This window comes from Ambystoma mexicanum, chromosome 3p (genome assembly GCF_040938575.1).
Source record: "Ambystoma mexicanum isolate Mex_15411 chromosome 3p, UKY_AmexF1_1, whole genome shotgun sequence".
NCBI lineage: Eukaryota > Metazoa > Chordata > Amphibia > Caudata > Ambystomatidae > Ambystoma > Ambystoma mexicanum.
The window spans coordinates 98517431-98528084 of record NC_090925.1 but is presented as its reverse complement, the minus strand read 5'-3'; the positions used below and the strand labels follow the sequence as shown (position 1 = coordinate 98528084).

The window sequence follows — 10654 nt, the reverse complement described above, 5'->3', positions numbered from 1 at the left end:
TTAAATCATTGCTAGTGTTTGTGTGCAACTATCCAAAGGGGCTCCCATAAGAATTTAAACAATTTCAGCAATTTAAACCATATTTAGTGTTTTTACATAATCCATTCTCAAGATAACTTTAAAACCAGTCTGACCGCGTGCCAATCAATTCTGTTTTTCTCTCGTGTTGCTGGGGGGGAAATTGGGATTGATATTTTGTTTGAATTCTGCTATTCCTTTATACCTGCTATCTCCTCCTATCTCTTTACATTGCCTATTGGGGGGTTGAGGGGTGTGCAGGGGGAACAAGTAACCACACTGCTATTTGATCTGAACACACACAAAAGAATTATTTTTGTGCTGAATTGTTTTGCTCACTATTACTCGTTGTGTATTAAATAGATTATTTAGTGTTACATCACCCCATTGGTGATCATTGTGTACCCATTAAAACATAGTGTGATTAATTTGTAAATACATAAATAAATATTTTAACTTTGCAAACCAGCCTGATTCCTGGTTCAGTGTGACTGGGGGGGGTTCCAGGAGAAGGGCGTGATATGAGTGGTACATCGTTCAGAATAAAATAACTATTATACAAAAATCAATAAGGATTTCAGTTGTGCATTACACGCTAGGCGTTGACTTGGGTGTGTTCCGGATTGAAATCACTTACACTTTGGAGTGGGTTGGAGAGAGTACTCCTTGGGAAAAGCCTAGATCTAATAGGCTTCTTTAGCTAGAGCTGAGGCAGGTTCATCTTTAGGGTCATTGTAGCCTAAATGTAGGTCTCCTAGTAATAGGATTTTGGAAGATTTTTTGATGTTGTTACTGAGTCGCTGTGAGAGGTGGTCTTGGAAGTCTTCGGGGGCCTGGCGGCCTGTACAAGATATGAATATTAATTGAGTTGTTGGGTGAGAGCGTTAATTTAACTGATAGGATGCCAGCATTTCCACCCCATGTGCTAGAGTCTGATAGTCTAATGGAGAGTGGGTCTTTGTATATAAGGGCAACTCCACCTCCAGTTCTGTCCAGTCTATCCTGTCTAAGGATGGCATAGCCTGGAGGTAGTGCTAGTGAAATAGCTGGGTAGGAGGCATCATTGAGCCAAGTTTCAGTGACGCTAAGTAGGTCAAGATTATGGGAGGATAATAGGTCATTTATCTCTAAGGCGTGTGCAGGGAGGGAGCGTACATTCAGTAGTGCGCATTTGAGAGGTAGATATTGTGAAAATGTAGTTATGTTCATTTTGGAGTGTGAAGTGGTAGGCTTATTATTGTGAGAGTTTGAGTGTGGCTTCTGAGTCTGTGGAGTCTAGCCACTGGGCTAGGGGGTTGTGACTGTGTGGTGTGATGGTCTAATGGAGTGGGAGGCAAGTGCAGTGCTGTGAAATACGTATGATATGTGGGATGTGGGTGTGAAGGTGTCGGTGCCAGGATTGTGGCGGCCATAGCTTATGTCACAAGGATAGCTAGGCAGGGTGCAGTAGTGATAGCGAGGGTCTGGGGCCTTTGGAGTGCACTGTATGTGAGATCTTGGGTAGCATGATGGGGAAAATAGTGGCGTGTATGCGTGCATCTAGTATGTGGCAGGAGTGGAGTTCGAGAGTAGTTAGTGTGATGAGAAACGATTTGGGCGCAGTGAGCTACAATCAATGTATACACATTAGGCTAGTGCAATTGTTAAACAATCACAATGAGAACGGAGGCTATATTGGCTAAAGCAAGATGTTAGGCAGAAACCTGTGCAGTTCCCTTTGGGAACACTGCAAAAGATTTAAGACTACAGGTGTTAGCAGTAAACCCACTTGGTAGCAGTCTGTACCACCCAGATTTACCTGGTAGCTGTGGCTGAGCAGTCAGACTTTCCTCAAGAAGAGTTAGGCAGTATGCAAAGTATACACAATAGACACTCGGACACAATAGCACAAGCAAACACTGACCAGAGCTTTGGTATCAAAGTATATAGTTATTTATTTAAACACACACTGTTTGAAACACTCCAGCACTCTTATTTGTAAAACACTCTAAACATAGTTACTATTACAGTATATACAACCATTATTCCTTATCAGACAAGTCTTAGTTAACACCACTTATTTCCAGACAGAGGTGAGCGCTTAACTATAGATGGCACTCCAATAAGTTCACGAAAAAGGGAGGGAAAAAGGCAGAATATGTGAAGATACACCACTCTAAGATTTAGGAACACTTTTTAGCAAGGCAAAAGAGCAAAAGTCACTTGTGGGCCAAAGTCCATAGGCTGGGCCCACTCTTAGAGAGAGCAGAGCACAAATGCGCCCAAGATCACACATTTACACTAGGCTTTGAAAGTCTTGCAGAGAGTTCAAAAAGAGTTTAGAGAGGCTCAGAAAAGTTTAGCCAGGGTGTCCCAGGCTAACCCAGGTTCGAAAGCCGGGGGCTAAATCTACCCCGTACAGTCGGTGGCAAGGGAAGCCAGGCGGAACACGGTACCTTAAGTGGGAAGGATCCTCCAGCGGTGGCAGTTGTTCCTGGCAGCGGGTGCAAGTCTCAGCTTCGTCCAGGGGAAGAGAAGATCTCGACTTGCAGGAAAGATGAAGGTCGTTGCACTGCCAGGGAAGAAACCAGCCGCAGAGTTTTCCGGTTAAAGGTATTACCCTTTATTTTGCGGTCGTGGTAAAACGTGGTATTCCGGTTGCCGGGGTGCTTGGCACAGGCAAGACGGCCACGAGATGCATCGGGAAGGCGAAAAGACGGTGAAACTGGTTATCCCCACCAGTCAAAGGAAGAAGACTCTCCGGCGGGAGATCTCCTCTGTCGTTGGGAAAAGTGGTGAGATGGTTCCACAGGGCTCCACCGGTGGTGTCGTCGTAGCAGGTTGGCTCAGCTTCTCCCTCGTCGGATTCTTAGGTCCTGTGGCGACATCTGAAGTTCCAGTCCCCAAAGCCCTGCTTTTATGCAGAAAACCCCCATTCACTCAGCCTAGCTGTCACTCAAACATGCTAAGTGGTGAGCCGGCCAGCGCATCACTTGGGCCAATCAGGACGGAGTGCGACTTGAGTTGCCTAGGCAACTCAGTCCAGGGTGCCTAAATCCCCCTCCACCCCTCCTAAGTACCCCAGACAGAGTGGCACCACTTTGGAGGGCTTCTGTGGAGAAGCCGCCAAAAAGTGGAACAGAGGGCTCGACTTGGGTTGGAGTCACAGAAGAGAACACAAACGCCATTTAAGAACCGAGTTTTGGCAAAAAATACCAACCGGAGAATTAATAATAATTAAATAAACCGGCGCTATGTTTGAGGCTATCGTAATTAAATAAATAAAGATAGTAGCCTCGAACAATGGGAAAATCCCATAGAGAAATATTTGCGGTTGAATATAAAAAGTAGTATCCACTGCCACCAGCCAAAACTCGATCAGGGGGGACGGAGACGTGCCCCCTCGACTAACAGACCCCGGGGCAATCGAATTGCCCCAGCCAGTACGTCCACAATATGATGGTTTGTACTGGTCCTGTTCAGAATTCAAGACTAGTAAAGTCAATGGTGACTTTACATGCCCTGGGAGACAGTAGTCAGTCCCAGGGTATGGAGTCTATACTGGGGGGTCACTATGACACCCCTGTGTTACTGCACTGAGGGTGCTGTGTAACACACATCACAAAAACACATGAAGCCCTATGGACTAAAATACCCCATAGCCCATTAAACACATCTAGAGTCAAAGGAACACACTCAAATCATGTCCAAGAGTGAGGGTAAAAGAGTCTCACTCTTGGCAGGAGAAATAAATAAACCCCAAAAATCCAGCAAAGCTGCTGGGGGACTCACTAGGTTAGGAAATTCAGCCTAAACAGAGAATTCTCCCTAACACTCGCCCCCCCCCCAGACTAAGGGACAGGAGGATTTAATCCACTCCTGGATGAACCTCATATCTCTAGTCGATGACATACATCCTGGAGAGTCCATCAGCATTTTGATGGTGACACCCTGACCTGTGTTCAATGGTGAAATCAAACCCTTGCAGGCAGATTGACCATCTCAATAGTTTGGGATTTTCTCCCTTCATTTGCATTAACCATCTCAAGGGTTGGTGGTCAGTCTGAATGACAAAAGTAGAACCATACAAGTATGGCCTAAACTTCTTCAGTGCCCACACAATAGCAAAGCATTCTCTTTCGATTGTTGCCAAAGGCTCGCTGGAATGGGGGCTTGTTCTGACCTCCTTCTGATTTTGCACCAGAAGGTACACTAGCCTGAGATGGTTTCCCTTGTGGCTTACCCTTCTGGTTTTGTTTGGGGCTCTCTTTGGAATTTGCAGTATTAGAATTCTCTTTGGAGTCCTTTTTAGGTTGTTTCCCCTCATCCTTCTTCTGAGTTACCCCAGAATCTTTGTGAGTGGCCCTGTTGGCAACCCACAAGTCAGCAGCCTTAGCTAGCTTTCTGGAATCTAATTCCTTTGAATCAGCCAAGTGCTGTCTGAGCTCAGGAGAGCAGGCATCATAAATTGACTCCAACATAAAAAGATTTTTCATACCTTCAAAAGTGTTCACCTTGTAACCCTTAATCCATCCCTCTAAGTTTTTCAACCCTTCACTCACCCAGGTAGCCCAAGGGGTACCATCATGCTTTTTGAGGGTTCTAAACCTCTTAAGATACTGGGAAGGGGTCTTCCCAAATCTAGCTATCAGAGCTAGTTTCACACATTCATACTCTTTCCTATCCTCCTCCCCCAACACCATTACCACATCAGTTGCAACAGGGGGAAGCCTAGAGAACAACCAGGTGAGTAAGTCATTTCCGTTGATGTTCTGGAGCCCATGATTATATTCAAACAGAGACTACCAATCCAACACATCCAACTTAGGCTCATACATACCAACCAATTCTTTAGGCATCCGGGGTCTTTTAGGACTGGAACTTCTAGAGGAGCCAGAGAGAGAAGCATTTTCAACAGATAATTTCTTCATTTCTAGCTCATGCTTGAGCTCCATTTCCCTTAGCCTTAGTTGTTTTTCAGTTTCAGCATTAAGTTTCTTATACTCCAATTCTAGTTTCATTCTCTCCAGTTCAAAGTATTGAGGACTAAATGTGGGACCTGATAAAGGTCCAGTAGATACAGCAGGTAGAGCAGATAGAGGCCTAGGGGGGACAGTCACAGCGGCCTCACCCTCCTCTTCTGACTCTTCCTCAAGATCATCAACATTTTGTTCAGATTCAATCTCAATACTGTTATCTACTGCTGCTGGAGTGGTAGGTTCCTCTGAACCATCATCCAGGCTTTGGTTAGCTAACAACCTTTCTATTAGCTCCATTTTCTTGCCTCTAGTCAGGAGATTCTTATGCTTACAGAGAACTCTTAAACAATCAGCAGTTTTTGTAGCAAGGGACTCTTGACTATAACTTTCCATAGTTAACATGTTAGAAAGATTACTTTTTCAGTGCTAAGCTTTGTGGTTAGTTGCACTAAGGTATCCTAAAGCACACTAAAATGTATACTCAATACAAATCCCACCACTGCCACCAGTGTTAGGCAGAAACCTGTGCAGTTCCCTTTGGGAACACTGCAAAAGATTTAAGACTACAGGTGTTAGCAGTAAACCCACTTGGTAGCAGTCTGTACCATCCATATTTACCTGGTAGCTGTGGCTAAGCAGTCAGACTTCCCTCAAGAAGAGTTAGGCAGTATGCAAAGTATACACAATAGGCACTCGGACACAATAGCACAAGCAAACACCGACCAGAGCTTTGATATCAAAGTATATAGTTATTTATTTAAACACACACTGTTTGAAACACTCCAGCACTCTTATTTGTAAAACACTCTAAACATAGTTACTATTATAGTATATACAACCCTTATTCCTTATCAGACAAGTCTTAGTTAACACCACTTATTTCCAGACAGAGGTGAGCGCTTAACTAAAGATGGCACTCCAATAAGTTCATGAAAAAGGGAGGAAAAAAGGCAGAATATGTGAAGATACACCACTCTAAGATTTAGGAACACTTTTTAGCAAGGCAAAAGAGCAAAAGTCACTTGTGAGCCAAAGTCCATAGGCTGGGCCCACTCTTAGAGAGAGCAGAGCACAAATGCGCCCAAGATCACACAGTTACACTAGGCTTTGAAAGTCTTGCAGAGAGTTCGAAAAGAGTTTAGAGAGGCTCAGAAAAGTTTAGCCAGGGTGTCCCAGGCTAACCCAGGTTCGAAAGCCGGGGGCTAAATCTACCCCGTACAGTCGGTGGCAAGGGAAGCCAGGCGGAACACGGTACCTTAAGTGGGAAGGATCCTCCAGCGGTGGCAGTTGTTCCTGGCAGCGGGTGCAAGTCTCGGCGTCGTCCAGGGGAAGAGAAGATCTCAACCTGGAGGAAAGATGAAGGTCGTTGCACTGCCTGGGAAGAAACCAGCCGCAGAGTTTTCAGGTTAAAGGTATATTACCCTTTATTTTGCGGTCATGGTAAAACGTGGTATTCCGGTTGCCGGGGTGCTTGGCACAGGCAAGGCGGCCACGAGATATGTCGGGAAGGCGAAAAGACGGTGAAACTGGTTATCCCCACCAGTCAAAGGAAGAAGACTCTCCGGCGGGAGATCTCCTCTGTCGTTGGGAAAAGTGGTGAGACAGTTCCGCAGGGCTCCACCGGTGGTGTCGTTGTAGCAGGTCGGCTCAGCTTCTCCCTCGTCGGATTCTTATGTCCTGTGGCGACTTCTGAAGTTCCAGTCCCCAAAGCCCTGCTTTTATGCAGAAAACCCCCTTATACTCAGCCTAGCTGTCACTCAAACATGCTAAGTGGTGAGCCGGCCGGCTCACCACTTGGACCAATCAGCACAGAGTGCAACTTGAGTTGCCTAGGCAACTCAGTCCAGGGTGCCTAAATCCCCCTCCACCCCTCCTAAGTACCCCAGACAGAGTGGCACCACTTTGGGGGGCTTCTGTGGAGAAGCCTGCCAAAAAGTGGAACAAAGGGCTCGACTTGGGTTGGAGTCACAGATGAGAACACAAACGCCATTTTAGAACCGGGTTTTGGCAAAAAATATCAACCGGAGAATTAATAATAATTAAATAAACCGGCGCTATGTTCGAGGCTATCGTAATTAAATAAATATACATAGTAGCCTCGAACAATGGGAAAATCCCATAGAGAAATATTTGCGGTTGAATATAAAAAGTAGTATCCACTGCCACCAGCCAAAACTCGATCAGGGGGGACGGAGACGTGCCCCCTCGACTAACAGACCCCGGGGCAATCGAATTGCCCCAGCCAGTACGTCCACAATATGATGTTTTGTACTGGTTCTGTTCAGAATTCAAGACTAGTAAAGTCAATGGTGACTTTACATGCCCTGGGAGACAGTAGTCAGTCCCAGGGTATGGAGTCTATACTGGGGGGTCACTATGACACCCCTGTGTTACTGCACTGAGGGTGCTGTGTAACACACATCACAAAACACATGAAGCCCTATGGAGTAAAAGACCCCATAGCCCATTAAACACATCTAGAGTCAAAGGAACACACTCAAATCATGTCCAAGAGTGAGGGTAAAGAAGTCTCACTCTTGGCAGGAGAAAAAAATAAACCCCAAAAATCCAGTAAAGCTGCTGGGGGACTCACTAGGTTAGGGAATTCAGCCTAAACAGAAAATTCTCCCTAACACAAGATATGCATAGTAAGCTGCTATCGAGGTGTGCACCTTAGACTAAAGCAGTGGACTAAAGCATACCAGTGGCACAGTAGGGTATATTAGCTAAGAAATAATATAGGCATGGTAGGCTGCAGTCAGGCTGTGTGATTTAAGCTGATGTGCAGAGTAGGCTGCAATGATTAACAACAGGATAAACGCAGAAGGCTAAAGTTCAGGATGTACACCTATGCTATGCCATGGGCTAAACATACGATGGGCGCATGAAGCTGCATTTGTTACAATCAAGATAGTGAAAGTAGTACAGATGGTGTGTGCATTTTAGGCTAATGCATTAGACTGGAAACACGATAGGCAAAGTATGCAGCAATCAAAGGTGTGCATATTAGGCTAGGTACAAGATAGGCACATTAAGACTATATGGCTGAAATAGTGCATTGGGATCAACGTGGTAATCAAGTTTTTTAGACTAGCAGCAAATGTGCTAAGGCCCGTTGGGGCATGTATTATGGGAAAATGATGGCCCAGGGACACTTCAAAGAAGGCTGTTTTGCAGGGAAACCAGGAGGCATCGAGACAGATTGGTCCCACTACACCAAGGGGTTGAAGCACCCTCACAGGTCTTAGGAGATTTAGCACAAATTATGGCTTCACTGGGATGTCAGCGGTCTCAGTGTGCCAACCGTCTTAGTCCTTGGGTCTGCTAGGCTCTTCTGGATACTTGGCTCTGTGTACAGGACAATTAAGACCTGTTGCTGATCTGTGGGTATGCAGTTCGGACCCCTCCTCATATTCACAAGTCCAATGAGTGCGTGCACCCAGCTGGCCAATGAGGAGATCTACCCCACTCATGCACACCAGCAGTGGTCCAATCAGGGACCACTGTGGCTCTCATGCTGTCGTGCACACAAAACATCCTGGCACCAGTAGTGTGGATTGGGACGGGACAGTCCCAGCCAACTTCCTGGGTACCTACACACGTGACCTGCAGTAGACCGCGAAAGACACAGCTTTCGTGGACAACTGCATGCCCAAATAAGGTGTCCCTGGGTCACAAAGAACAGGGAGAAGGCAAGCTGACAAAATGGCCAAGGAGAAGACAAAAGAGCTTGTGGCATGGCCATGATGGAAACTAGCCACAGTCATGAGCCAATCGCGTTATGGATCAGTAAAAAGTTATAAAAGTACATGAAAAAGATTCTGCTGCCACCAGTCTACTTCCTAGGCACATTTTCCAGTTACCAAAAAATCCTCAGTATATGACTAGGGCCTGAAAAAGCAAGGACCCCGTTGCACGGTACAGTAATGTACTTTGCGCAATGAAATACAGTTGCCAAAAATTGCAACAAAGTTGAAAGACTAAGAGAAACAAAGCTTCTCAGTACTGAGAGTCTGAAGGATGTGTCAGTTTCCCCATTCCGATGAGCGAAATCGCAGTGGAGTTCATCTGAAAGCTGTGCTGCACTGGTAAAAGTCAGGATAGGCAGATGTAACAAAACCAAAAGGTTTGGTTCTCCACAATTGTAGAGGTAAAATAGCAGTTAAAAGGGGACAGTGAGCTAAAGACTTGGTTGAGACTCTCCCAGGGGCCATCCACCCAAGAACAGGTCAATGGGCAGTGTTCGTGCCTGTAGAGAGACTCCAAGCACCCCCTTTGTTTTGTGTAAAATAGCAGTAAGTGACATTTTCCCTAACAGAGGAGACAACAACCTGGGAGATGTCATGACTTCATCGGATGAGACATGGTATCTCCCCTTTTCTGATGAGGAAGACCCTCAAATACCTAAGACCTTTTTCCATGAGGAAGACCCTGTAATTCCCAAGACCTTCATGGCCCATTGTCAGCAGCTTGCTCCTCCTTGTAGAGGGTATGACAACACCTCTTCTTGGTATTTTTCTTCTGGTCAAACCCTCCACCTATGACCTTAACACATAAAGCTCCAATACAACACATTTGGCTTCTGAAGTACCCCTATGCAAATTCACTAAGAAGAACTATTTAAACACCATATGTCCAATGACAGGCATGGACTCCAACTCCCAGAATCACTCAAGTACTGAGACGAAGTGGATGAAGGTGTTTGTAGAAGGTAACAAAAGTGTGAAGCTCAATATGCGGTCTAGTTGTTTTCCCTAATCAATTGTCCGTGGGACATTTAAAGATGGCAACCAAACTACTGAGTGTGGCAGTGCACTAGCGGACTTTGGTTCCTTTTTCTCTTTTCTTTCTTTTAAATATGGAACGCTTCACAAATTTGCGTGTCATCCTTGCGCATGGGCCACGCTAGTCTTCTCTGTATCATTCCAATTTTAGAATATTTGCTGCCGAAGCGAGCACAAGACGTTGGTTCCTATGCACAGGCTCACAAATGCAAAATGGCAGAGCAGAGGAGGCTGGCGAGACATAAGGAGAACTGCAGTGCGCGAGCAGGAAGTGCATTTACTTACTCCTTACACTTACTCCTATCATCTGCACTTACTCCTATCATCTGTTCCGTGACTCTTGATAGCAGCTTGTCTGTCTCCCCTCCTCCCCCCTTGTTCTTCTCCCTCCTCCCCCCTCCACTGCTTTTTAAATTTGTCACCGACATTTTTGCTCAGTAGCGTGCCTTGTTCTCCTTCCCCCTCCTTCCCCTTGCCCCCCCTCCCACCCCGCCTCTTGTTACCACCTGCACTGCGTAAATTGTCGTCAGACATAGTAATGTTACTGCTTGCTCTGTTCTGCTTCCTATCCATTTCCTCTTGCCTTACTTGTTCTATGCACTTGCACTATCAGAAATGTCGACAGGCCTATTATGATAGTTATTTTTCACATTCTGTATTGTTTCAAGGACTTTTACTGAATGTAACTGTATTTTCCTATGTGCCCTCCCTCCTTGAAGCGCTTTGAAACACTTTGTGTATAGGCGCTATATAAATAAACTATCATATCATATCATATCATTGGAGATGCTGGGAGCAGCAAGAGAGTTCCTGGGTGGTGCTGAGTAGTTCGAAGAGGCAGCATTCTCCATTTTGGGACCTGAAGGCAAGCAGGCATGTGACCGAGGAGCCGCA

At 45.7% G+C, this 10654-nt stretch overlaps 1 non-coding gene across 1 annotated transcript; it reads right to left on the bottom strand.

Annotated features, from left to right (window-relative positions):
• Positions 1-9828: 9828 nt before the first annotated feature.
• LOC138581590 (U6 spliceosomal RNA) lies at positions 9829-9935 on the bottom strand. The gene has a single exon (XR_011304652.1). It is a non-coding gene; the product is annotated as a U6 spliceosomal RNA (small nuclear RNA).
• Positions 9936-10654: the final 719 nt, after the last annotated feature.